Below are 27,115 nucleotides of genomic sequence, written 5' to 3' on the forward strand. Positions count from 1 at the left end.
TGGTGGAATATTACTCAGCCATTAAAAAGAATGAAATAATGCCATTTGCAGCAACATGGATAGACCTGAAGATTATCATACTAAGTATGATATTGCTTATATGAGGAATCTTTTTAAAAATGATACAAATGAACTTATTTTCAGGGTCATTTAGTGTGTTCAGCATTTCTGTGACCTTGCCTTATCCCTAATGGCATAGCTATCATCTCAATCTTCCTGGTTTCTGCTAACATCCATTCTCCTAAGCCTTTTCTCTTATTTTTACTTCTTTTATATTTCTGTTACTTCCATCCGCTCTTTCTAAAAATGTCACATTCAACATACCCTCCAGGAAGACAGGATTTGATTGAGTCAAGCCAACCAATATGGAACATCCTTGTGAACAGACTGAGCTGACCACTCAGGCTAAGGGTGAGGAGTAAGGGCTCTAGAGTCAGGCAAACAGAAAGATGGGTTCAAGCTGCAGCAGCCCCACTTACCAGCCTGTGACATTGGACCAGTTACTAAGCCTCTGTGATGATGTGGGCTGGTCATGAGACATGCAGTTAAAGTTGGATGGTTACTGACAACTTTTTCAATCCTGTCAGGGTATCTCTGTAACTATATGTGTATTGTTATTAGGATGCATTTGATAATATTCTGGTCAATCTCATAGGACTGTTGTGAAGATTAAATAAAACAATCCAATGGAGACCTCAGCATAGTGTTTGACTCACAGACTTAATTGCTCATTAAATATTTAGTTCTATTACTATGCTCAGTTCTTGACAATTACTTTTGACCCTGATTTCTGGTTCAATCAATTTTGGCCAGGTAACAGGGTCACATGACACTAATCCAGGTAACTTTGGGTGCGAGGAACCATCTTTTTTCCAGAAGGGATGATGAACATGGCGTGCGCTTAGTGCTTTACACATTGTGTTCAGGAAATGGGATGCATTTAGCATCATCGGCCTGGAGATATAGTTTGGGCTTTACATAATTAAAGACATTATTACAAACTGTCCTCCTACACCATAAGAGGAAAGAAATAGGAAAACAGCATCCCAAGGGATGGTCCAGGGTTTGTCTACTTTTATTTCATAGTTACTTCCTAGACATAAATCTTGATGCCACAGTTAGATTGAGAGCTTGAGAACAGAAAACCATACATTTTAATTTCCTAAGTTCCTAGACAAATAAAAAATAGATTCTCAAAGAGCACTTGTGACCTGTCTTATTGAAGACAAATATTTGCTTAGCAGTAAATGGAAAATAACCTGCATTTTTCCTTCTCTCCTTTTTTTTTAACATCTTTATTGGAGTATAATTGCTTTACAATGGTGTGTTAGTTTCTGCTTTATAACAAAGTGAATTAGCCATACATATACATACATCCCCATATCTCTTCCCTCTTGCATCTCCCTCTCTCCCACCCTTCGTATTCCATCCCTCCAAGCGGTCACAAAGCACCAAGCTGATCTCCCTGTGCTATGCGGCTGCTTCCCACTAGTTATCGATTTTACATTTAGTAGTGTATATATGTCCATGCCACTCTCTCATTTTGTCCCAGCTTACCCTTTCCCCTCCCCATGTCCTCAAGTCCATTCTCTAGTAGGTCTGTGTCTTTATTCCTGTCCTGCCCCTAGGTTCTTCATAACCATTTTTTTTTGTTTAGATACCATATATATGTGTTAGCATATGGTATTTGTTTTTCTCTTTCTGACTTACTTCACTCTGTATGACAGACTCTAGGTCCATCCACCTCACTACAAATAACTCAATTTCATTTCTTTTTAAGGCTGAGTAATATTGCATTATATATATGTGCCACATCTTCTTTATCAATTTATCTGTTGATGGACACTTAGGTTGCTTCCATGTCCTGGCTATTGTAAATAGAGCTGCAATGAACATTGTGGTACATGACTCTTGGAATTATGGTTTTCTAAGGGTATATGCCCAATAGTAGGATTGATGGGTCGTATGGTAGTTCTGTTTTTAGGTTTCTAAGGAACCTCCATGCTGTTCTCCATAGTGGCTGTATCAATTTACATTCCCACCCACAGTGCAAGAGGGGTTCCTTTTTCTGCACATCCTCTCTAGCATTTATTGTTTGTAGATTTTTTGATGGTGGCTATTCTGACTGGTGTGAGGTGATACCTACTGTAGTTTTGATTTGCATTTCTATAATGATCAGTGATATTGAGCATCCTGTCATGTGTTTATTGGCAATCTGTATATCTTCTTTGGAGAAATGTCTATTTAGGTCTTCTGCCCATTTTTGGATTGGGCTGTTTTGATATTGAGCTGCATGAGCTGCTTGTAAATTTTGGAGATTAATCCATTGTCAGTTGCTTCATTTGCAAATATTTTCTCCCATTCTGAGGGTTGTCTTTTCGTTTTCTTTATGGTGTCCTTTGTAGTGCAGAAGCTTTTAAGTTTCATTAGGTCACATTTGTTTATTTTTGTTTTTATTTCCATTTCTCTAGAAGGTGGGTGAAAAAGGATCTTGCTGTGATTTAGGTCATAGAGTGTTCTCCCTGTGTTTTCTTCTAAGAGTTTTACAAAGTGTCCAGTCTCTAATCCATTTTGAGTTTATTTTCGTGTATGGTGTTAGGGAGTGTTCTAAATTCATTCTTTTACATGTAGCTGTCCACTTTTCCCAGCACCACTTATTGAAGAGACTGTCTTTTCTCCGTTGTATATTCTTGCCTTCTTTATCAAAAATAAGGTGACCATATGTGCTGGGTTTATCTCTGGGCTTTCTATCCTGTTCCATTGATCTATATTTCTGTTTTTGTGCCAGTACCATACTGCCTTGATTACTGTAACTTTGTAATATAGTCTGAAGTCAGGGAGCCTGATTCCTCCAGCTCCATTTTTCTTTCTCAAGATTGCTTTAGCTATTCGGGGTCTTCTGTGTTTCCAAAAAAATTGTGAAATTTTTTGTTCTAGTTCTGTGAAAAATGCCAGTGGTAGTTTGATTGGGATTGCATTGAATCTGTAGATTGCTTTGGGTAGTCTAGTCATTTTCACAATGTTGATTCTTCCTATCCAAGAACATGGTATATCTCACCATCTGTTTGTATCATCTGTAATTTCTTTCATCAGTGTCTTATAGTTTTCTGAGTACAGGTCTTTTACCTCCTTAGGTAGGTTTATTCCTATGTATTTTATTCTTTTTGTTGCAGTGGTAAATGGGATTGTTTCCTTAATTTCTCTTTCAGATTTTTCCTCATTAGTGTAGAGGAATTCAAGAGATTTCTGTGCATTACTTTTGTATCCTGCTACTTTACCAGATTCACTGATTACCTCTAGTAATTTTCAGGTAGCATCTTTAGGATTCTCTATGTATAGTATCATGTCATCTGCAAACAGTGACAGTTTTACTCCTTCTTTTCCAGTTTGGATTCCTTTTACTTCTTTTTCTTCTCTAATTGATGTGGCTAAAACTTCCAAAACAATGTTGAATAATAGTGGAGAGAGTGGGCAACCTTGTCTTGTTCCTGATCTTAGTGGAAATGGTTTCAGTTTTTCACCATAAGGATGATGTTGGCTGTGGGTTTGTCATGTATGACCTTTATTATGTTGAGTTAGGTTCCCTCTATGCCTACTTTCTGTAGAGTTTTTATCATAAATGGGTGTTGAATTTTGTCAAAAGCTTTCTCTGCATCTATTGAGATGATCATATGGTTTTTCTCCTTCAACTTGTTAATATGGTGTATCACATTGATTGATTTGCGTATATTGAAGAATCCTTGCATTCCTGGAATAAACCCCACTTGATCATGGTGTATGATCCTTTTAATGTGCTGTTGGATCTGTTTGCTAGTATTTTGTTGAGGATTTTTACAACTATGTTCATCAGTGATATTGGTCTGTACTTTTCTTTCTTTGTGACATCTTTGCCTGGGTTTTGGTATCAAGGTGATGGTGGCCTTGTAGAATGAGTTTGGGAGTATTCCTCCCTCTGCTATATTTTGGAAGAGTTTGAGAAGGATAGGTTTTAGCTCTTCTCTAAATGTTTGATAGAATTTGCCCATGAAGCCATCTGGTCCTGGGCTTTTGTTTGTTGGAATGGTTTTTTTTTTTTTTTTTTTTTTTTTTTTTGCGGTACGTGGGCCTCTCACTGTTGTGGCCTCGCCTGTTGCGGAGCACAGGCTCCAGACGCGCAGGCTCAGCGACCATGGCTCACGGGCCCAGCTGCCCCGCGGCATGCGGGATCTTCCCAGACCGGGGCACGAACCCGCGTCTCCTGCATCGGCAGGTGGACTTCCAACCACTGCGCCACCAGGGAAGCCCCTGTTGGAATGTTTTTAATCACAGTTTCAATTTCAGTGTTTGTGACTGGTCTGTTTATATTTTTTATTTCTTCCTGGTTCAGTCTCAGAAGGTTGTGGTTTTCTAAGAATTTGTCCAATTCTTCCAGGTTGTCCATTTTATTGGCATATAGTTCCTTGTAGTAATCTCTCATGATTCTTTGTATTTCTGCAGTGTCAGTTGTTACTTCTCCTTTTTCATTTCTAATTCTATTGATTTGAGTCTTCTCCCTTTTTTTTCTTGATGAGTCTGGCTACTGGTTTATCAATTTTGTTTATCTTCTCAAAGAACCAGCTTTTAGTTTTACTGATCTTTGCTATCATTTCCTTCATTTCTTTTTCATTTATTTCTGTGCAGATTTTTATGATTTCTTTCCTTCTGCTCACCTTGGGGTTTTTTTTTTTGTTCTTCTTTCTCTAATTGCTTTAGGAGTAAGGTTAGGTTGTTTCTTTGAGACGTTTCTTGTTTCTTAAGGTAGGATTGTAGCTATAAACTTCCCTCTTACAACTCCCTTACCACATCCCATAGGTTTTGGGTCATCGTGTTTTTGTTGTCATTTGTTTCTAGGTATTTTTTGATTTCCTCTTTGATTTCTTCATTAATCTCTTGGTTATTAAGTAGCGTATTGTTTAGCCTCCATGTGTTTGTATGTTTTACAGATTTTTTTCCTGTAATTGATATTTAGTCTCATAGCATTGTGGTTGGAAAAGATACTTGATACGATTTCAGTTTTCTTACATTTACCAGAGCTTGATTTGTGACCCAAGATATGATCTATCCTGGAGAATGTGCCATGAGCACTTGAGAAGAAAGTGTATTCTGTTTTCTTTGGATGGAATGTCCTATAAATATCAATTAAGCCCATCTTGTTTAATGTATCATTTAAAGTTTGTGTTCCTTATTTATTTTCATTTTGGATGATCTGTCCATTGGTGAAAGTGGGTTGTTAAAGTCCCCTACTATGATTGTGTTACTGTTGATATTCCCTTTTATGGCTGTTAGCATTTGCCTTATGTATTGAGGTGCTCCTATGTTGGGTGCATAAATATTTACAATTGTTATATCTTCTTCTTCAATTGAACTCTTGATCATTACGTAGTGTCCTTCTTTGTCTCCTGTAATAGTCCTTATTTTAAAGTCTATAAGAATTGCTACTCCAGCTTTCTTTTGATTTCCATTTGCATGGAATATCTTTTTCCATCCCCTCACTTTCAGTCTGTATGTGTCCCTAGGTCCGAAGTGGGTCTCTTGTAGACAGCATATGTACTGGTCTTGTTTTTGTATCCATTCAGCCAGTCTGTGTCTTTTGGTTGGGGCATTTAATCCATCTACATTTAAGGTAATTATCAGTGTGTATGTTCCTGTTACCAGTTTCTTAATTGTTTGGGGTTTGTTATTGTAGGTCTTTTCCTTCTCTTGTGTTTCCTGCCTAGAGAAGTTCCTTTAGCATTTGTTGTAAAGCTGCTTTGTTGGTGCTGAATTCTCTGAGCTTTTGAATTCTGTTTTTTGCTTGTCTATAAAGTTTTAATTTCTCTGTCAAATCTGAATGAGATCCTTGCTGGGTAGAGTAATCTTGGTTGTAACTTTTTCCCTTTCATCTCTTTAAATCTGTCCTGCCACTCCTTTCTAGATTGCAGAGTTTCTGCTAAAAGATCAGCTGTTAACCTGATGGGGATTCCCTTGTATGTTATTTGTATGTATTTTTGTATGTTATTTCCCTTGTATGTTATTTTATATATATATATATATGTGTGTATATATATGTATATGTGTATATATATATACACATATATATACATATATATATATATATATATATATATATATATATGTATATATATGTGTATATATATATATATATATCTTGCTCTCAAAGTCCACTGCCTCAATTTGGGATGATTCGTTGTCTATTCAGGTATTCAACAGATTCAGGTACATCATGCTGATTGTGAAGATTTAATCTGCTGCTCCTGAAGCTGCTGGGAGAAATTTCCCTTTCTCTTTGTTCTCACAGCTCCTGGGGTTCAACTTTGGATCTGGCCCCGCCTCTGCGTGTAGGTCGCCTGAGGGCATCTGTTCTTCACTCACACAGGACGGGGTTAAAGGAGCAGGGAGCTCTGGCTCACTCAGGCCGGGGGGAGGAAGGGGCACGGATGTGGGGCGAGCCTGCGGAGGCAGAGGCCGGCGTGACATTGCACCAGCCTGAGCTGCACCGTGCGTTCTCCCGGGGAAGTTGTCCCTGGATCACGGGACCCTGGCAGTGGCGGGCTGTACAGGCTCCTGGGAGGGGAGGTGTGGATAGTGGCCTGTGCTTGCACACAGGCTTCTTGGTGGAGGCAGCAGCAGCCTTAGCGTCCCACACCCATCTCTGGGGTCCGCGCTGTTAGCCACCGCTCGAGCCCGTTTCTGGAGCTCCTTTAAGCCGTGCTCTTAATCCCCTCTCCTTGCGCACCAGGAAGCAAAGAGGGAAGACACAGTCTCTTGCCTCTTCGGCAGCTCCAGACTTTTTCCCGGACTCCCTCCCGGCTAGCTGTGGTGCACTAACCCCTTCAGGCTGTGTTCACGCCGCCAACCCCAGTCCTCTCCCTGGGATCCGACCTCCGAAACCCAAGCCTCAGCTCCCAGCCCCACCCGCCCCGGCGGGTGAGCAGACAAGCCTCTCGGGCTGGTGAGTGCCGGTCAGCACCGATCTTCTGTGCGGGAATCTCTCCGCTTTGCCCTCCGCACCCCTGTTGCTGCGCTCTCCTCCTCAGCCCCGAAGCTTCGCCCTCCGCCACCCGCAGTCCCCGCCTGCGAAGGGGCTTCCTAGTGTGTGGAAACCTTTCCTCTTTCACGGCTCCCTCCCACTGGTGCAGGTCCCGTCCCTATCCTTTTGTCTCTGTTTTTTCTTTCTTCTTTTGCCCTACCCAGGTACGTGGGGAGTTTCTTGCCTTTTAGGAGGTCAGAGGTCTTCTGCCAGCGTTCAGGAGGTGTTCTGTAGGAGTTGTTCCACATGTAGATGTATTTCTGATGTATCTGTGGGGAGGAGGATGATCTCCATGTCTTACTTTTCCACCATCTTGAAGGTACCCCTCTTTCTCTCCTTTTTTCTTTCCTTCTTTGTTTCTTCCTCCCTTCCTTCCTCCCTCCCTCTCTCCCTCTTTCTTTCTTCCTTTCTCCCTTCCTTCCTTCCTTCCTTTCTTCTATTTTTTTTCCAACGTTCAAGGTACGGCTAGAGCAGAAATTCTCCAGAGTCTTTTAAAAATGTTGTGCTCTCCTAGCCCGAGGTGCCACTTTCTGCCACTTTTATCACAGTGGCTTAATAGATCTTAAGGATTACTTAGACAACAAGAGAGGCCCAGGTCACTTCCATTTTTGGTGCATTTTCTAATTCAAAAGAAGATTGTAAAACACAAAACAATGCAATACAACTCTATTATTTCTAAGACAATTGAAAGATATACACAAGTATTAATCAATGAAGGAAGTATAACAAAAATAATTTAATGGTCAATTTATAGCATTTCTATAGTTTAGTGTCAAAATTATAAAAGGAAAAGGAGAAAATATAGTAAGATAGATACATTAACTGATAGTATACTATAGATGGTGTGGTCTGGCAATGAGATACACATGTTTAAGTTGTATAATCTTTGACAACTTTGAATCTTGTCAGGGTGTCTCTGTTGAGACAGAGACATTATTATTATAGTGTAATGTATTATATTACATTATAAAAATAATGTAAACATTATTATTTTTAATAGCAATGTTTACATTATTAATTGTAAACGAAGTCTTGAAGTCCCTCCCCAACTCCCAGTCAAGTATAATGATTTCATCAGTTGCAATGTCAGTAGTGTCTACTCATAGACGTTCAGAATTTGAAGGACCTTGGAAGTCTTCTTGTCTACCCCCATTCTCCCATTCAGCTTTCTTCTCCTCCCTCCTCCCTTCCCCACTCTGCCACATCTGCTTTTAGTATTCAGTGAAAATGAGTCAACATTTTTGATAATCAGCAAAGTGATCCAAACTCTCTAAACCTGCGAAAGCAAGTCTATAATCTGGCCCCTCCTTGCATTCTGAAAACTGTGTACTACAGCTGGGCTGTTCTGGGAGTCCTTCATGCTCCTATGGTAAATCTTAATCCATTTTACCTCCTCTGCCAGAATCCCTTTTCTTCTACTCCTTCTCCTCTCTCCTCCCTCATTATCAGTCTGACATCAAGCCTTGTCTATTCTTTCTTATTATTTATTTATTTTTATTTATGTTATTTTATTTTTTTGGCCGTGGCACATGGCTTGCGAGATCTTAGTTCCCCGACCAAGAATCGAACCCGGGCCCCCAGCACTGGAAACTCAGAGTCCTAACCACGGGACCTCTAGGGAATTCCCATCCATTCTTTATTTAAAGTATTGATTTTTAGCTTTTGGATAATGGACCCTGTAGAATAAAAACAGTTGGGTTATAGGTACTTTGCATTGTTGCTCTTTTGTTGCTTTGTTATCTCTAGAAGGTTAAGTAACTCTACTAAGGTTTCAAAGCTAAGTGATATAGTGTTTGAACTTAGGTTTTCTAGCTCCAGTGTCAGTGATCTTAAAACACTATGCTATATTGCCCTACAGAGAGGTTAATGAAACCTATAAAACTTACTGTCCATAGAAAAATACATAGATAAACTATACATAAAGTCTAAACTTGAGGGTTCAGAATTCTATAGTTATCCTTGTAGCCCCAAATGGTCCACAGATTAAGAAATTTTGCTTTAAAGTATTTCTTGGGTTCACTTTTCTTCTCTATTCTCATTGCCATTACCCATGCCCAGCTCCCCATCACATTTATCCTTTTCAATTTATTCTGCTGGGAACTTAATCATTCTAAGTACTGCTTTCATCATATCATGCCTCTGCTGAAAACATCCAAAGCAATGGTGGAGATGAGGCTTTGCACATTTTAATCATTTACTTAACAAGATATAATTTTTTTTTTTTTTTTTGCGGTGCGCAGGCCTCTCACTGTTGTGGCCTCTCCCATTGCAGAACACAGGCTCCGGACGCGCAGGCTCAGCGGCCATGGCTCACGGGCCCAGCCTCTCCGCGGCATGTGGGATCTTCCCGGACCGGGGCACGAACCCGCGTCCCCTGCATCGGCAGGTGGACTCTCAACCACTGCGCCACCAGGGCAGCCCCAACAATATATAATTTTTTAGGTGCTGTTTTATCTACTATACTGTAAAATCCATGGAAGGCAGGGATAATGTTTGGTTTGTCTACAATTATAGAGTAATTCATAAGCACATGATAAATATTTGTTGCCTGGCTGGATTTTTGGACACTCTCCTACATGAATAGTGGTAATGTAAACTGTAGGGAAATCTGCCAATGTATTTCTATGCATAGAAAAACTGCTGGGGAGACACAAATAATGTTCATAGTAGATAACACTGAGAAGTGGGATTATGGAGGGCTTTTATCTTCTGGGTCATCTAAAAAAAATAATCCAGTTCCAGTCTTTTCCCTTAACCTACTTAAGCATATATTTTACTTCCTTTCTTCCTTACTTCCTTCCCCCCATCCCTTTGGCTTGTCTTAAAAAGGTCCTTCAAAGTCTGGACCCATCTTACCAGTTCTCCCACTGGTCTCTCATTTGAAAGCTCTCCTGCAGTTAATTTATCCGTCCACCCATACAAGCAGTATTTAATGAGGGCTCATGCCTTGCCAGGCAGCATGAAGTGGGGAAGCAGACACATGAACAATTCATTACACTGCAGCGTGGTTAGTGCTGCATCAGAGACATGTACAAAGGGCTGTCAGAGCGCTAAGGAGGAAGTGATTAACTTTTGCCCGGGGGCCGAAGGAGGTGGGGAGTGCTCTGGGAAAGGAAGCCATCTTTAAACTGGACCTTGAAGAAGGATTCAACCAGGCTGAAAAGTGGAGGAAAAATTTTCTAAGCAGAGTGAGCAGCCCATGAATAACTTCATGACACCTATAATTTCATATATGTCACAGGAAATATATGTGTGTATTTCACATGGGGTGAAATACTGTGTGCCTGGATTACAGGAGTCCGAAGGCAGGAGTGAGTGTCCAAAACTAAGCAACCTCAAGTCTCGTTCCCTTCATTAAGTCTTCCTAGGTGCTCCTGGTACCCTGTGACCTCTTCTTTCTTGTAGAGTTATTGGCCAATTATTTGACACTTGATTCAAGACTTCTTTCATTATTCTCTTATACTGCCCCATCTGGTTTGCATCCTTCTTAAGAGCAAAGAATACTCCTTATGTTTGTTTCTCTAGTATCCATTTCAGTGACTGACTGATGTACTCTTTGGTGCATAGTAAGTTGTTAAAACTCATTGCTGACTGATAGGTGGCCTTTAGCTTCTGTGTTTTCAGCTACAAGGCCGTCTGAAAAGCCACAGGAAGATCGTTAATCCTGAAGGTGACTGCCTGGGGCATTTTGATATACCACTGAGATAAGTACTGACGTGCAATCACCCTAGACCGTCTTTTGAATCTTCTCTCACAGTAAAAAGGGCAGACCCATCACTGGTGCAGAACCAGAGTTTCTATAAATAAGGCCTGCTGTGGCCCCATCAGACTTCTCAATACTGACTAGAGAGCTTGCAGTGTTTACTAAACTCCTGAGATCACTGAAGTCCGAAGTAATATCTCATGCCTCATTAATCTCCAGTGTTTGAAGTAATCACTAATGTGTAATAAATCTCTAGTCTCTGAAGGTTTAAACCACACAGATGTGTTGTTTCAGATGAATAATGACCGACCTGACTTTGCCATTCAGCCATTCAACGAATGCTTAAGGAATAGCTACCATGTTCAAAGCACTGCATTGGGCTTTTTTCCTGTGACCCATGCTTCTGTGTCCTAACTACTGTACGTCATAGTGAAAAATGAACTATCTCACACAAAAACATATAGTGGACTGGAAGGTCTATGAATGCAAATTAAGGGATAACTTTAGTGCTCAAATAGATTAAGGAAACTTTTCCCATTAGTTTAAAAGTAAGGACTTAGAGATTCTTTCCTCCCTTCCTCCTTCCTTCCTTCCTTCCTTCCATAAATGCTTATACAGAACCTATAATGTATCAGATACTGTACTTGAAACCACAGATATGATTATAAAAAAAGGGACGTGAGAGGTACAGATTTCCAGGTATGAAATAAATGTCAGGGGGATGTAGTATACAGCATGGTGACTATAGTTAATAATATTGTGTTGCATATTTGAAAGTGGCTAAAAGAGTAAACTTTAAAAGTTCTCATCACAAGAAAAAAAAACTTTTGTAACTGTGTGTGATGATGAATGTTAACTAGACTTATTGTGTTGATCATTCCACAATATACACAAATCTTGAATCATAACATTGTACACCTGAAACTAATATGTTATATGTCAATTATACCTCAATTAAAAAAAAAGAGAGAGAGATGCAATTTTTGCCCATATGGAGCAAAAATACCTTGTGCATAGCAGGCAGGGTCATCTAGAGCTTTAACATTTTACCCTCCTTCACTGAATATTGATTTTATGCCAGCCATTAATTATGGATAAGATATGTTGAGTGAATTATATATGTTCATTACTTTAAAATGTGTCTTTTGTTTAGATGCTAATGAAGTGTGTTTAGAACATAGGATTAAAAGACTTGAATTAAAAGATTTCAGTTCTAGTCTCCGTTGTAGTAAGTTTGTGAGCTGAGAAAAATCATTTCCTTCTTTGTACCTTAGTTTCCTTACCTATAAAATTGCGAGAGTGGCAAGTACCTAATTCCTGGAGGTTTGGGAGAACATGTAAGATAACTCTCTGTACCTTTTTACTTGCTTTTCTCACTCTCTATATTGTCTTTCCCATCTCCCCATCCCTTCTGCTTGATAAATTTCCACTTATCTTTGAAACCCCGACTTAAGTAAGTATCACTTCATGTAAGAAGTCTCCCTCTTTCTTTCCCTGATGATACTGAGCACTCTCCTCCTGGCCATCATTGTACCCATCCAAGCTTTTATATTGCAATTACCACATGATTATCATGCAGAAGGGCAGAGCCTCTGTCTTATTCACATGTTCTGTACCTAGCATAGTGCCTGGCCCATAACCATTGCTTTAAACTCTGCTGAATAAATGAATTAAAAATATGTTGAGAAAATGCTTCATAAATTCCAAAGTATAAACAAAAGTAAGATATTATCATCATCATTATGTTTGCCATTTGAGTGGGACTCAATTCATCTTTACAAAATATAACATTAATTTGGCCTAATTCTGCTATGTAATGGAGGCGGACATTATACTGGTAACAAACACATCAGTTCTCCTCTCCTTCCGACCATGTAGGAGAATTACGCTTCCCTGCCCACCCCCCAAGCCTCCCCAGAACGTAAGAATAAACATGTGATTTGCTTTAGCCAATGAAATCCATGGCATGCATCACTTGCTTGCAGAAGCATTTCATTGCCAGTGCTTGACTGTCCAGCTCTCCTTTCCCCCCGCCCCCCCACCCCCCATTGGTGGTCCTGGAAGTGCCTTTTGACATGGAGGTAACATGAGATTGAAGCAGCCCAGCATCCTGACCTTGCACCACATAGAGAACCCCTGTGTGCAGAGCCACCCAGACCAAAAGGAAACTTGGTATGACTGAGCACTTAATATGTATTCTATTAATCCTCTGAGATTTTGCCATTTTTTATTACCACGGCATAATCTAACTTATTCTGGCTGATAAAATCATCAATTCATTTCTGGGAAAAAAATATGGCAATTTACTGGGAATGCAAACATGGTAATAATAAAAACCAAAAGCATGAACAAAAAACACTTATCTGAAAAGTATACATTTCAGAGTCCAAACATAATACAAAGAATCTAGTTTACAAGGGTGTTAAACCTCTCTTAACTTGAGTCTCCTTCTCAAAATCTAGAGAAATTTCTCTTGTACTCGGCGCTGAAGCAGGGACTAAATCCCATACTTAAATCAGAGGGAAATTATATGCGACTAAAATATTTTTTGAAACAAGGCATTTGCCTTAAATTGTTTTAAATAAAAAAGCTTAGGTTCTTCCACCAACATGATCACTGTAACATGTTCTGTTCACTATACCCCTTACCTAACTGTGAATGGTAATGAGGATTGCCTCATGATTTTCCACTCCATGAGTGCAAAAGAGGAAAGCACTGTTTTTATGAAATTAGTTATGTTTCATTTTTTGTTTTACTGTGAAATATATACATGCACATACTTACACACAAAGTACAAGAAACATATATTTACAGTTTAACAAAAAAAAAAAAACTATGAAGTGAAACTGAGATAGCCACAACTCAGGTCAAGAATAGAACATTGCCAGGACTCTAGAGGTTCCCCCCCATATGTTCCTCTAGATGGAGGAAATCACTGGAATAATCATTTTCTTCCTTTTCCTTGTAGTTTTACCACTGTGCTTATCTTTACATCTGCTATATCATATGAATTGTGGCATAATTTATGGATAACAATGTACACCATACAAAGAATACAGTTTACTAAGTTTTGCAAATGTATATAACTATGTTACCACCACCTCAATCAAGATACAGAATTTCCACCTAGAAACAAATGACAATGAAAACACGATGACCCAAAACCTATGGGATGAAGGAAAAGCAATTCTAAGAAGAAAGTTTATAGCAATACAATCCTACCACAAGAAACAAGAAAAATCTCAAATAAACAACATAACCTTACATCCACAGCAACTAGAGAAAGAAGAACAAACAAAACCCAAAGTTAGTATCAATAGAAGGAAAGAAATCATAAAGATCAGAGCAGAAATAAATGAAATAGAAACAAAGAAAATAGCAAAGATCAATAAAACTAAAAACTTGTTCTTTGAGAAGATAAACAAAATTGATAAACCTTTAGCCAGACTTATCAAGAAAGAAAGGGAGAGGACTCAAATAAAAAAAATTTGAAAAGAAAAAGGAGGTGTTAAAAATAACACCACAGAAATACAAAGGATCATAAGAGACTACTGTGAGCAACTATAGGCCAATAAAATGGACAACCTGGAAGAAATGGACAAATTCTTAGAAAAGTACAAAATTCCAAAACTGAACCAGGAAGAAATAGAATATATGAAAAGACCAATCACAGGTAATGAAATTGAAACTGTGATTAAAAATCATACAACAAACAAAAGTCCAGGACCAGATGGCTTCACAGGTGAATTCTATCAAACATTTAGAGAAGAGCTAACACCTATCCTTCTCAAACTCTTTCAAAAAATTGCAGAGAGTGGAACACTCCCAAACTCATTCTATGAGGCCACCATCACCCTGATACCAAAACCAGACAAAGATACTACAAAAAAAAATTACAGACCAATATCACTGATGAATATAGATGCAAAAATCCTCAACAAAATACTAGCAAACAGAATCCAACAGCACATTAAAAAGATCATACACCATGATCAAGTGGCATTTATCCCAGTGATGCAAGGATTCTTCAATATATGCAAATCAATCAATGCAATTCACCATATTAACAAATTGAATAAATAAAAACCATATGATCATCTCAATAGATGCTGAAAAAGCTTTTGACAAAATTCAACACCCATTTATGATAAAAACTCTCCAGAAAGTGGGCATAGAGGGAACTTACCTCAATATAATAAAGGCCATATATGACGAACCCACAGCAAACATTATTCTCAATAGTGAAAAACTGAAAGCATTTCCTCTAAGATCAGGAACAAGACAACATAGTTTTGGAAGTCTTAGCCATGGCAATCAGAGAAGAAAAAGAAAAGGAATCCAAACTGGAAAAGAAGAAGTAAAACTGTCACTGTTTGCAGATGACATGATACTATACATAGAGAATCCTGAAGATGCCACCAGAAAACTACTAGAGCTAATCAATGAATTTAGTAAAGTCACAGGATACAAAATTAATGCACAGAAATCTCTTGCATTCCTATACAATAACAACGAAAGATGAGAAAGAGAAATTAAGGAAAAAATCCCATTTACCATTTCAACAAAAAGAATAAAATACCTAGGAATAAACCTGCCTAAGGAGGTAAAAGACCTGTACTCAGAAAACTATAAGACACTGATGAAAGAAATTAAAGATGATACTGACAGATGGAGAGATATACCATGTTCTTGGATTGGAAGAATCAATATTATGAAAATGAGTATACTACCCAAAGCAATCTACAGATTCAGTGCAATCCCTGTCAAATTACCAATGGAATTTTTTACAGAACTAGAACAAAAAATCTTAAAATTTGTATGGAGACACAAAAGACCCCAAATAGCCAAAGCAATCTTGAGGGAAGAAAATGGAGCTGGAGGAATCAGACTCTCTGACTTCAAAATATACTACAAAGCTACAGTAACCAAGACAGTGTGGTACTGCCACAAAAACAGAAATACAGATCAATGGAACAGGATAGAAAGCCCAGAGATAAACCCACACACCTATGGTCACCTAATCTATGACAAAGGAGGCAAGAATATACAATGGAGAAAAGACAGTCTCTTCAATAAGTTGTGTGGGAAAACTGGATAGCTACATGTAAAAGAATGAAATTAGAACACTCCCTAACACCATACACAAAAATAAACTCAAAATGGATTAAAGACCTAAATGTAAGGCCAGACACTATCAAACTCTTAGAGGAAAACATAGGAAGAACACTCTATGACATAAATCACAGTAAAATCCTTTTTGACCCACCTCCTAGAGGAATGGAAATAAAAACAAAAATAAACAATTGGGACCTAATGAAACTCCTCGGGTAGGAGACATGTAATTTGATCCCTATTGGAACGCAAGGCTATCAGAACCGAGGCTCATTAATAAAGTTTTGTTTCTTTTGGACCACTAAAAGTAATCAGGGCAAAAGTGACTTGAAATTCTCCCTGAGTTTTAAGTTTCCTTAGATTTTGACTTACTGAATATTTGTTATGTGTAATTGCTCTTTTATGCCTAGGAAGGTTATTTTTAATCCAACATTTAAAATTCAAAATGGAATGAGATACTGTAGTCTCCCCTTAGCCACAAGGGATACATTCCAAGAGCCCCTGTGGATGCCTGAAACTGCAGATAGTGCCAAACCCTATAAATAGTGTGTTTTTCCCTATACTTACATACCTATGATAAAGTTTAATTTATAAATTAGACACAGTAAGAGGTGAACAATAATTAATAATAAATAGAACAATTATAACAGTATGTTACAATAAAACTTATGTGAATGTGGTCTCCCTCTCTCTCTCTCTCTCTCTCTCTCTCAATATCTTATTGTACAAATGTAATGACTTTTCCATTTCCATCTTAACTCAGCACTTATCACACGCTCTGGCCATAACTCTTGCAGTCTGAGTTGCAATAAGAAAAACTAGCCTGAATTTCTTTTTCCTTCTTCACAATTTCACAAATAGAAGATTTGTCTTTGCTGTAGATCCTAGCAACCTCAACACATAGTTGTTTTTCTTTCCTTATTAAGTCAAGAACATTCACCTTTTCACTTAAAGGAAGCACTTTACAGCTTCTCTTTGGCATATCTGAATTGCCAGCATCCCTACTCCTGTGTTTTGGAGCTGCTATTAAGTAATGAAATATCTTGTCCATTGATCTGAAAACCAAGACAACTACTAAGTGACTAAGGGCAGGATACACTGGGCAAAGAGGTGATTCACATCCTAGATGGGACTGAGAAGGACAGCACAACATTTCATCATGCTGTTCAGGATGGCATGCAATTTAAAACTTATGAATTGTTTATTTCTGGAATTTTCCATTTAACATTTTCAGACCATGGTTGTTCACAGGTAACTGAAACCTCAGAGGGTGAAACTACACGTAATGGGGGGCTGCTGTACCATTTCATACCCATTAGGATGTCTACTATCAAAAAAAGAAAATAACAAGTTGGTAAGTATATGAAGAAATTGGAACCCTTGAATACTGTTCGTAGGAATGTAAAATTGTGCAGCTATTGTGGAAGACATTATGGTAGTTCATCAAACAATTAAAAATAGAATTATCGTATGATCCAGAATTCTACTTCTGGGTATATATCCAAAAGAATTGAAAACAGGGTCTTGAGGAGATATTTGCATTTCTTCATGTCTAGCAGCATTATTCATAATAGCCAAAAGGTAGAAGCAACCCAAGTGCTCCCTGACACATGAATAGCTAAACAAAATGTGGTTTATACATAGAATGGAATATTGTTCAGTTCTAAAGAGGAATAAATGCTGACATATGCTGCAACATGGATGAATCTTGAAGACATTGTGCCAAATGAACTAAATCAATCAAAAAAGGACAAATACTGTGTGATTCCAGTTATATGAAGCACTTAGAGTATTCAAATTCATAGAGACAGAAAGTAGAAAGGTGGTTGCCAGGAGCTGGGGTGAGGACAGAATGAAGAGTTGTTTTTCAATGTGCACAGAATTCTAGTTTTGGCAGACGAAAAGACGAAAAGCCAACACCCTGTCATGGAAAAACTCTCAGTAAACCAGGAATAGAGGGGAACCTTCTCAACTTGGTTAAGGCTATCTACAGAGCCCCTGTGACTAACATCATGCTTAATGGTGAGAGACTTGAAGCTTTCCCATTAAGATCAGGTATAAGGTAAGGATATTGCCACTCAACACTCCTTTTCAACATCATAGTAGAAGTCCTAGCTAACTCAATAAGGCAAGAAAAAGAAATAAAAGGTATGCAGATTGGGAAGGAGGATAAAAAACTGTCCTCATTTGCAGATGACATGATTGTCTATATAGAAAGCCCAAAAGAATTAACAAAAAAACACCCTGGAACTAAGTGATTATAGTAAGGTTGTGGGGTGCAAGGTTATCATACAAAAGTCAATTGCTTTTCTATATACCAAAAATGAACAAGTGGAATTTTAAATAAAAAATACAATAGCATTTACATTACTACTCCTAAAAATGAAATACTTTCATAAAACCTAATAAAATATATATAAGATCTATATGAGGAAAATTACAAAACCCTGATGAAAAAACCAAAGAAGAACTAAATAAATGGAGAAATATCCCATGTTCATGGATAGGAATACTTAATATTGTCAGGATGCCAGATCTTCCCACCTTGATTTTTGGATTCAATGTGATCCCAATGAAAATTCCAGCAAATTATTTTATGGATATTGACAGACTAATTCTAAAGTTTATGTGGAGAGGCAAAAGACCCAGAATAGCTAATACATATTGAAGGAGAATAAAGTTGGAGGACTTACACTGCCCTTACTATAAAGCTACAGTAATCAAGACAGAGTGATACTGGTGAAAAAATAGACAAATGGATCAAAAGAACAGAATAGAGGGCTCAGAAATAGACCCTCATAAATATAGTCAACTTATCTTTGACAAAGGAGGAAAGTCAATACAATGGAGCCAAGATAGTCTCTTCAACAAATGGTGCTAGAACAATTGGACATCCACATGAAAAAAAAATGAATCTAGACACAGACCTTATATTCTTCACAAAAATTAACACAAAATGAATCATAGATAGACCTAAATGTAACATGCAAAAATACAAAGCTCCTAGAAAATAATATAGGAGAAAACCTAGATGATCTTGTGTATGGTGATATCTTTTTAGATACAACACCAAAGACATGATCCAATGGAAGAAATAATTGATAAGCTGAACTTAGTTAAAATTAAAAACTTCTGCTCTGTGAAAGAATATCAAAATTGGAAGACAAGCTGCAGTAGGAAGAAAACATTTGCAAAAGACACATCTGATAAAGGACCGTTATCCAAAATATACAAAAAACTCTTAAAACTCAGCAATAAGAAAACAAACAGCCCAATTAAAAAATGGGCCAAACACCTCAACAGACACTTCACTGAAGAAGATATACAGATGACAAATAAGCATATGAAAAGATACTCCACATACATCATCAGGAAAATGCAAATTAAAACTAGATACCACCACACACCTACTAGAATGACAGAAATCCAGAACACTGACAACACCAAATGCTGTCAAAGATGTGAAGCAAAAAGAACTCTCATTCATTGCTGGTGGTACAGCCACTTTGGCAGATTGTTTGGAGGTTTCTTACAAAACTAAACATGTTCTTACCATACAGTCCAGCGTTCATGCTCCTTGGTATTTACTTAAAGGAGATGAAAACCTATGTCCACACAAAACCCTGGACATTGATATTTATAGACGCTTTATTCATAATTGCCAAAGCTGGGAAGCAAACAGGATGTCCTTCAGTAGATGAATGGATAAACTATGGTGCCTCCAGATATTGGAATATAACTCAGTGCTAAAAAGAAATTAGTTACCAAGCCATAAAAAGACATGGAGAAATATTAAATGCATATTACTAAGTGAAAGAAGCCAATGTGAGGAGACTACATACTGTGTTATTCCAACTATATGACATTCTGCAAAAGTCAAAACTATGGAGACAGTAAAAAGATCAGTGGTTGTGGGGGAGTGAGGGGAGGTGGGGAAAGAGAAGAGATGACTGGGCAGAGCACAGGGGTAGTGACAATACTCCGTGTGATATAATGATGAATGTATGTAATTATACATTTGTCCACACTCTAGAGTATACAACACAAGAGTGAACCCTAAGGTAAATTATGGACTTTGGATGATTGTGATATGTTAATGTATGTTCACCCCTCGTAAGAAATGTACCATTCTGGCGAGTGATGTTGAGAATGGATAAGGCTATGCATGTGTGGGAGCAGAGTTTACAAGACATCTCTGCACCTTCCTTTCAATTTTATTATAAACCTAAAACTTCTCTAAAAAATAAAAAATTTAAGTAAAAAAAAAGAGGTTATGGAAATGGATGGTGGTGATGATTGCACTGATTGCACAACATTGTGAAAATACTTAATACCACTAAACTGTATGTACACTTAAAAATGGTTAAGATGGTAAATTTTATATTATATATATTTTACTACATTGAAAAATATTCTAGGAGGAGGATTAGCCCAAAGAAACTTGCTGATTATTACTGGAAATGGAAGTTGGGAGCTCACATTTATACTTAATATCTACTGTGTGCTGAGGATGATGTCATGTGTTTTACATTATTACTTCACATAATTAGTAATAATTTAAGTAAGAGCTACTTGTCTATTTGGCAAGTAGTCACTGAGCACTTATTTTGTAGGCATTGAGCTAGGTTTTGGAGATTCAACAGCAAACATCACTAGTGCAGCCCATGGCTGGAAGGGCTAAGAGTCTCAGGTTCTAGTGCAGGATGCAGACCCCTTACAGCACAAGATGGGAAGAACAGAAGAGGAGAATCTTCCCCTGGCTTCTATGTTCCAGGTCCTGCTATACATCTACATACATTATCTCATCTAATCCCCCAGCAAGTCTAAGAGTTAAGAATTATTATCCCCATTTTAAAAAGGATGACCTTGAATTTCAGATCTAACATATCTAAGATTATACAACTGCTTAAGTAAGTGGTAGAGCTGAAATGCCAAGACCAAGTTTGTTATCCAAGGGCCGTGTCCTCTATACACATGGGTTTCCAAAATTGTTCTGTCAATCAAGCTGCCTCAAGGCAGAGTTTCCCCATGAATAAAGAAAAGAAAACAGTAAGGACAATACAGTGAGTTTTCTATTAAAAAAACACTTTGTTCCATTAATGGGCTATTCTATATACTGTAATTTGCCCCCTTTTACATTTTAGAACTAAATGTTTTTTTCTCGTATGAACTGATGGGGATAATAAATGGTAGTTGTTACTCTTTTTTAGAATCCTGATGTCCAAACCCTATTCCTATATTTGGAAAATTCTGCACTTTATAAATATCACTGGGAAGCCCTGCCTACCTCCAGCCCTGGAAGCTCAGTTTCCTATCTTCCTTGCAGTGAGGACACAAGCCCCCGAGCTTCGCTCCACTAATGGTAAGTTCATACCAGTCTTTGAACCGAAAACAGCACTGTGAAGCAAGGACTGCCCAGCAACCATTCTGGGGAGGGATGGTGGCAGCAGAAGTGGCTATATCTACTTCCAAGGGCCATGTGTCAGTTCTCAGAGCCATCCAGTGGCAGCGTTGGTGATCTTAGTGATTAACCTATGGCGTCGACTGCTTAATGGCACTGGCAGTGGCTGTGCGATCTTCATCACATCAAAGATTTGGACAGTGTTCTTGATAGTTTGGCCCTAAGTCTCCAGTCCTCCTGGTGATTCTGTGAGCCACACAAAACTCTCATCATAAATTCTTTCCTACTTAAATCTGACAGAATTTAGTTTCTGTTGCTTGCAGCTAAGAACCCTCGCTATGAGAGAAGTTATTTGATTGTTCTAATACCCATTCTTGACAACCTAAAGGGGGTCACATTCAGCAGTTCCCCCAGTTTTTGAAAAGAAAAGAATATTGGTTTATGGAATAAAAAATATTTAGGAACCACTGTTATATATTATAAAATCCTAAGTTGTGCATTCAAAGCTGTATCTAATGAGCAATGAAAATGACCTAAACAGAATTGGTATTATCTTGAACTAGTACAGTTACTAAACAGAACTCTGGATAACCACATGGTCTATATTATTCAGTTGTTAATAAAGCCAAAGTAACCAGACTGACTTAGCAAACAAACCAGATTGACTATATGTCTACATAATTGCTTTCTCAGCTGCTGTGAGATGTTTGATCCAGTTAACAATATAGATCAGCTCCACTTTTTAAAAGGTTAAAGCAGCATGTAATTAACTAATTACTGTATTGATTTAGTATATTTACTTCCTGAGTAGAGCTATAGGTTTTCACCAAGCCAGATGCCTGGCATGCACGAAAGACATGAAGCTTATGATCTCAATTATCAACCATTCTCTCCATCTCCCCTGCAACCACCATTAGTGGCCAACCACTATGACTTTTCGTCTGGGCTTTTGCAATTGCTCCCTAGCTAATTTCCTTTTTTTCTACTCTTGCTCTTCAGCAATCCATTTTCCATTGAGGAACTAGGGTATTCTTTTAAAACATTAATCGGGTCATATTACTGCTCTGCTATAAATCCTTCAAAAATGTTTCCAGTATCCTTAGCTTTAAGTCCAAAGTGCCTAACACAACCAGGAAGGACCCACATAATCAGGTTATATTTCTAAACTTATCTCACTGCGGCCACCTGCCCCTTGCCTCAATGTCCCAAATGTACTGTCCTCTCAATTCCTAAAATGCTTTCATCTCTTTCTGACTCAAGGCCTTTAATGATTCCTTCTGCCTGGCATGTTTTTGCTCCCCCTGTTCATCTGGCTAGCCCCTACTTAGACCTCCTGTTTTAGATTTCACTTCCTAAGGGACACCTTCTTTGACCACTCAAGACAAACCACTGATTGACTCTCTCAACACATCTGAAAGTTTTCTTTCATAGCTCTGATTGCAATCTGTAATTCTACATTTACATGTTGTTTACTTGTTTAATGTCTGTTTCCTCTATAATAGTCTGTAAGCTTTAAGAAGACAAGGACCATGCCTTTACCACCTGACATTCAACAAAGCACCTTGTATGGGCTCCTTAAACATTTGTCGAATGAATGAATTAGCAGACGAATCCAAGGCTTATATAATCCCATGTCAAAATGTTGTTCTGGACAGGAAGTGCTGGAAATCACAGAAAAAGAGGGAACTCAGAGGAGCCTGGAAAGCCAAGGAAAGGCTCCTGGGACAGGGGGCCCTTCAGGGAGACCCCAAAGGGTGGGTAAGATGTGAACAGGCTCTGAAGAGACCTGTGGGGAGAAGCTTCATTGCTCAAGGAAGGGGAGGAGCCAGGAGAAGGGTGGCCAGTTAGCACGAGAGAGTGAGGGGTCACACCTGGATGTCACCTGGATCTGGAGATTGCTCTTGGATGCCAGTTAGTAGATGGCTTCCAAGTGTACAGTAAGGCCATGAAGCAATTTCTTATTAATCCTGTCTCTTGAGTAGACACATTCATGCAGTGAAACTACTCAGGATATAGACCACCAGGTGTGTGGTGTGGGCATTATGGCAGATACTGCAGGCTGGCTCCCTCCATCCCATGCCAGCCCCTGACAGGGGTGTGCTTGCTTCATGCTGGAGCCTGCAAAGCTAAGATTACATGCCCAGACTCCCTTCAGCTTGATCTAGAGTCTATCAGGCAGATAGACCCGTGCCAGATTTGGGAGGAAGTGACATCACGCATAACATAAGAGACCACGCTTCTGCTGCTTTTTGCAAGCACAGTTGTCAAAGCACTTGCTTTTTTGCGGCAGCTGTAGCAGAGGTCCGAGAGTCAGTCACTAGCTTCCTGGATATTGAAGGCAAGGCACAGAGTATCCCTTTTGCTCATGCAGATCATGGCCAAGGTAAAGTGATTCCAGGGTGAAAACTCTTGGAGAGCATATGATTTAGGGATCTCTCTTAACTAATACAAAGTTCAAAAGTCACTTTAGAATACAAAGACAGTGTCAATTCAATAATTTAAAATGCTCTCTAAACTTGATTTAAATTTAAAATCAGTAAAACCAGGTCCTGCTGTAGACTGGCCACCTGCAGGGCATTCTAGGGTATGGTCCTTCTTTCTTTCCTCATTTTTTATCCAGCTTGTTTTCCAGCATATGATCCCTTGGGGAGTGGATATCAGAGAAGTTGGAAGGGAAAGGAGAGTTTCTCATTTGACTGGTACTTTGTAATATGGCTTCACACTTTCTGGGTCTGGCAGACGTTTAAAGTTTACTCACTTTTAGAGGTTCTTTAGAGACCTTGATATCATAGTGGTCTTTCACCTGCAGTTTCTCTGATCTGGGTGAACACATGCTATTCCTGCAATTCCTTCCTCTACAAGCTCTAGGGAATGGGTGATCCACCTCAGTGTCATTTCTGTTGAGGTCTCTTTGTTCCTCCTATGATCCTAATGGAAAGGATTAAAGATGGTTCTCCCACTGGCTCTCAAGTTCACGCATATAGCCCACATCCCAGCCACAGGAAACATTCCCACATTCCTTGTCCCCAAAACTCCATGAGTGCAGGTCCATCATAGCATAGCAGCAACCCTCCATCATTCTGCCACCAAAACAGCTTGCCAACCCATCTCCAGCCTGTAGATTTTGAGGAGAGGAGTCAAGCCACATCCATGCTGATTCTGTAACTGCAGGGGAAACAGCAAGCTACCCAAATGATTCCCTTTCAGCCCCTCTTACTCAGTTTGTGTTAGGAGTTGACTGAAAAAAAACCCCACACAGCCTAAAAGTTGCAAGTTATGTTTTATCCTGAGACCTTACTGAAGACTATAGCCCAGGAGATAAGCTCTCAGATAGTTCTGAGGAACTGTTCCAAGGAGGTAAGGGAGAAGCCAGGAAATACAAGGGTTTTTGCTCAGAAACAAAAACAAAAATAAAAACAAACATGTAGTTGACCATCAAAAGATTACTGCTAATCACAAGAAACAGACATATCAAGTTAATGATTTTAGTGCTTTTCTAAGTGTGAGAAGATTCAAGAGTCTGGGCTCATTGGAATTATCCTTTTGATATGCATCTTAACTATCTATGACCAAAATATGTTTTTCTCCACTGGAATTCCCTCCAGGGCACACCATGGGCGGGGTGGAGGGGAGCACGGCTGCAATGGCTGATGGCTTGATGGCGGGCGACATTCTTTGCCCCCATAGGAGTAGACACCCTTCCCCCTTAGGGTGGGGGCTTGAGACTTATAGTACACCAGCATCTCTTTCTTTAAAAATTTTTCACACCAAATCCTCTCTCTCTACCCTCTACTATTTTAAGCCCTTGATAGATTTGCCTCATCTAATCAGTTCCCTGCCATCTCTTACACCTACTTTGACATTTCTGCAGAGTAATCTGTTTTGCAACTCACTGATCATATTGTTGCTACATGTATACATGTATTCTTAACATCTTTTTACATCATCTCTCCCCACCTCTAATTTCTGCCTTTCTAAGAGAACATTGCTTTGGGGGGATATTCATCCCATCTCTAGCCCCTAGCACGGATCCTGACTAGTATAATCCAATCATAGTACTTTTACCCCTCTTACCAATGAATCAGGAATTAAGGTTTAAACTAATCAGGAAAGTATTCTCCTGGTCTGTTATTATCTCAGGTTGAGCTTATGTCCTAAATTAGCCCAGTTATATCAAAAGGCAAGAGGTTCATTCTCTATTTCACCTGCTTGGTATAAGAAAGGACGTGTGTTGTGGTAGTTGTTACTGGCAGCCTTCTTGTGAGCATGAAGAAAACCATCCTGAGGACAATACCAAACTATAGAGGAGACAAAGCTGAGACCTGGAAAGATTATTATGGTATGGCTGGGATTGTTCTACTTTTAGACTTCTTCTTGTAAGAGGAAATAAAAGTCTTTATTATTTTAGCCAATCTGAGTCAGAGGTTTTGTTATTAACAAGCAAAAGCCAATGATCTTCCATAGATTCCCTGTCAGATCATGAGTCCTGAACCATTCCCCATGGAAATGGAAACATTCAGTGATGGAAAACAATAAGTAGTATAGCATAGGTCACTTGTTTCTTCCAAGTGACTTTCAAGAACCAAAGGACTGCCCCACAATTTGGGGAAGAGGAAGAGGTAAAAGAAATGCCAGAGAGGCAAACAGCCCACTGAGACTAATAGGCAAAAGCTTTTTAAAGTAACTTCTGAAATAATTCTCTATTATGGCTGCAGTTTTAATGTCCCAGTTGCCTGGGCCCTGTTAGCAGCACCTGGGCAATTAATGTTATTTGAGATAATTACTTCACATGCATTGTAGAAGCCCACTATGCTTGATTATTTCCTTCCGAATGAAATCTTTAACCTAAATTTTATTAATTGATGAGGCTAGTAGGTATTTTGAAAAATGCAACTGTATTTTATAGAAAGATACCCCACCAACTCATGAACTTATGAACTTCATTTTCAATTAAATAAATGTCTTTATGGGAAATTGCTATTTCCAGCCAACAAGACTCTTTAGTTAACCATTTTGTTTTTATTCTATTAGAGTATTTAATTCTATCAGTTTGGTAAATTACCTATGTACTCTGTGTATTTCTGGGAAGCTCAAGATCTCTTTGTGAGTATGTAGATGTGTTTGATGTGAAGAAATATAATCATGCTACAAGCAATGCCAGTTTGTCTGGCTACCTATAGCATCAATGATAAAAATAGATGGAATGAGACACTTAGGATGGCATCATCTGTATTACAGTTGGAGGAATGATCAATAACATCTGAATGTTATTTGTATCTTCCCCCTCGACCACTTTAGTTCAGACTCTCATTGTCTTGCTGGATTACTACAAAGCCACTGAAGTGGTATCTTTTTTAATCTCCTTTCTTCCCTGTCTCTGGTCCAGTCTTCACACAGTTTCCAGATACATCTTACAGGCACACAGCTCCCATCACATCACTGTCTCACTCAAGAGCCTTTAGGGACCCTCTACTGCCAGCCAAAATCAATGGCATTCAGGGCCCTGGTATTTAAGGGCTTTCTAATGTGACCCAAACACACTTTTCAAACTTTTCTCCCAATCATTTCCTGCATGCACTGTATGATTTAAACCACTGGACTGTTTGCTGTTCCCCAAATATCTTTCCTGCTCTCACTTCTCTGAGCCTTGACTGTAATCTTTCTCCTATGATGATTGTTGTCTTATTCTGTTTGGGCTGCTGTAACAAAAACATCATAGATTGGGTGCCTTAAACAACAAGCATGTATTTCTCACAGTTCTGAAGTCTGAGAAGTCCAAGATCAAGGCACTGGCAGATTTGGTGTCTGGTGAGGGTCCGCTTCCTGTTATAGACAGCTGTCTCCTCGCTGT

At 38.8% G+C, this 27,115-nt stretch overlaps 1 protein-coding gene across 1 annotated transcript in view; it reads left to right on the forward strand.

Moving 5' to 3' along the window:
• Nucleotides 1-27,115, forward strand: part of DEUP1 (deuterosome assembly protein 1) — a 230,129-nt gene that overhangs the window by 60,455 nt on the left and 142,559 nt on the right. The window contains exons 3-4 of the mRNA XM_081239130.1: nucleotides 17,115-17,217; nucleotides 21,074-21,225. The gene's annotated coding sequence lies outside the window, so the exon portion shown is untranslated. The remainder of the gene's footprint in view (nucleotides 1-17,114; nucleotides 17,218-21,073; nucleotides 21,226-27,115) is intronic.

The sequence above is a fragment of the Mesoplodon bidens genome (assembly GCF_964165515.1).
Source record: "Mesoplodon bidens genome assembly, chromosome: 7".
In the NCBI taxonomy this organism is placed as follows: domain Eukaryota; kingdom Metazoa; phylum Chordata; class Mammalia; order Artiodactyla; family Ziphiidae; genus Mesoplodon; species Mesoplodon bidens.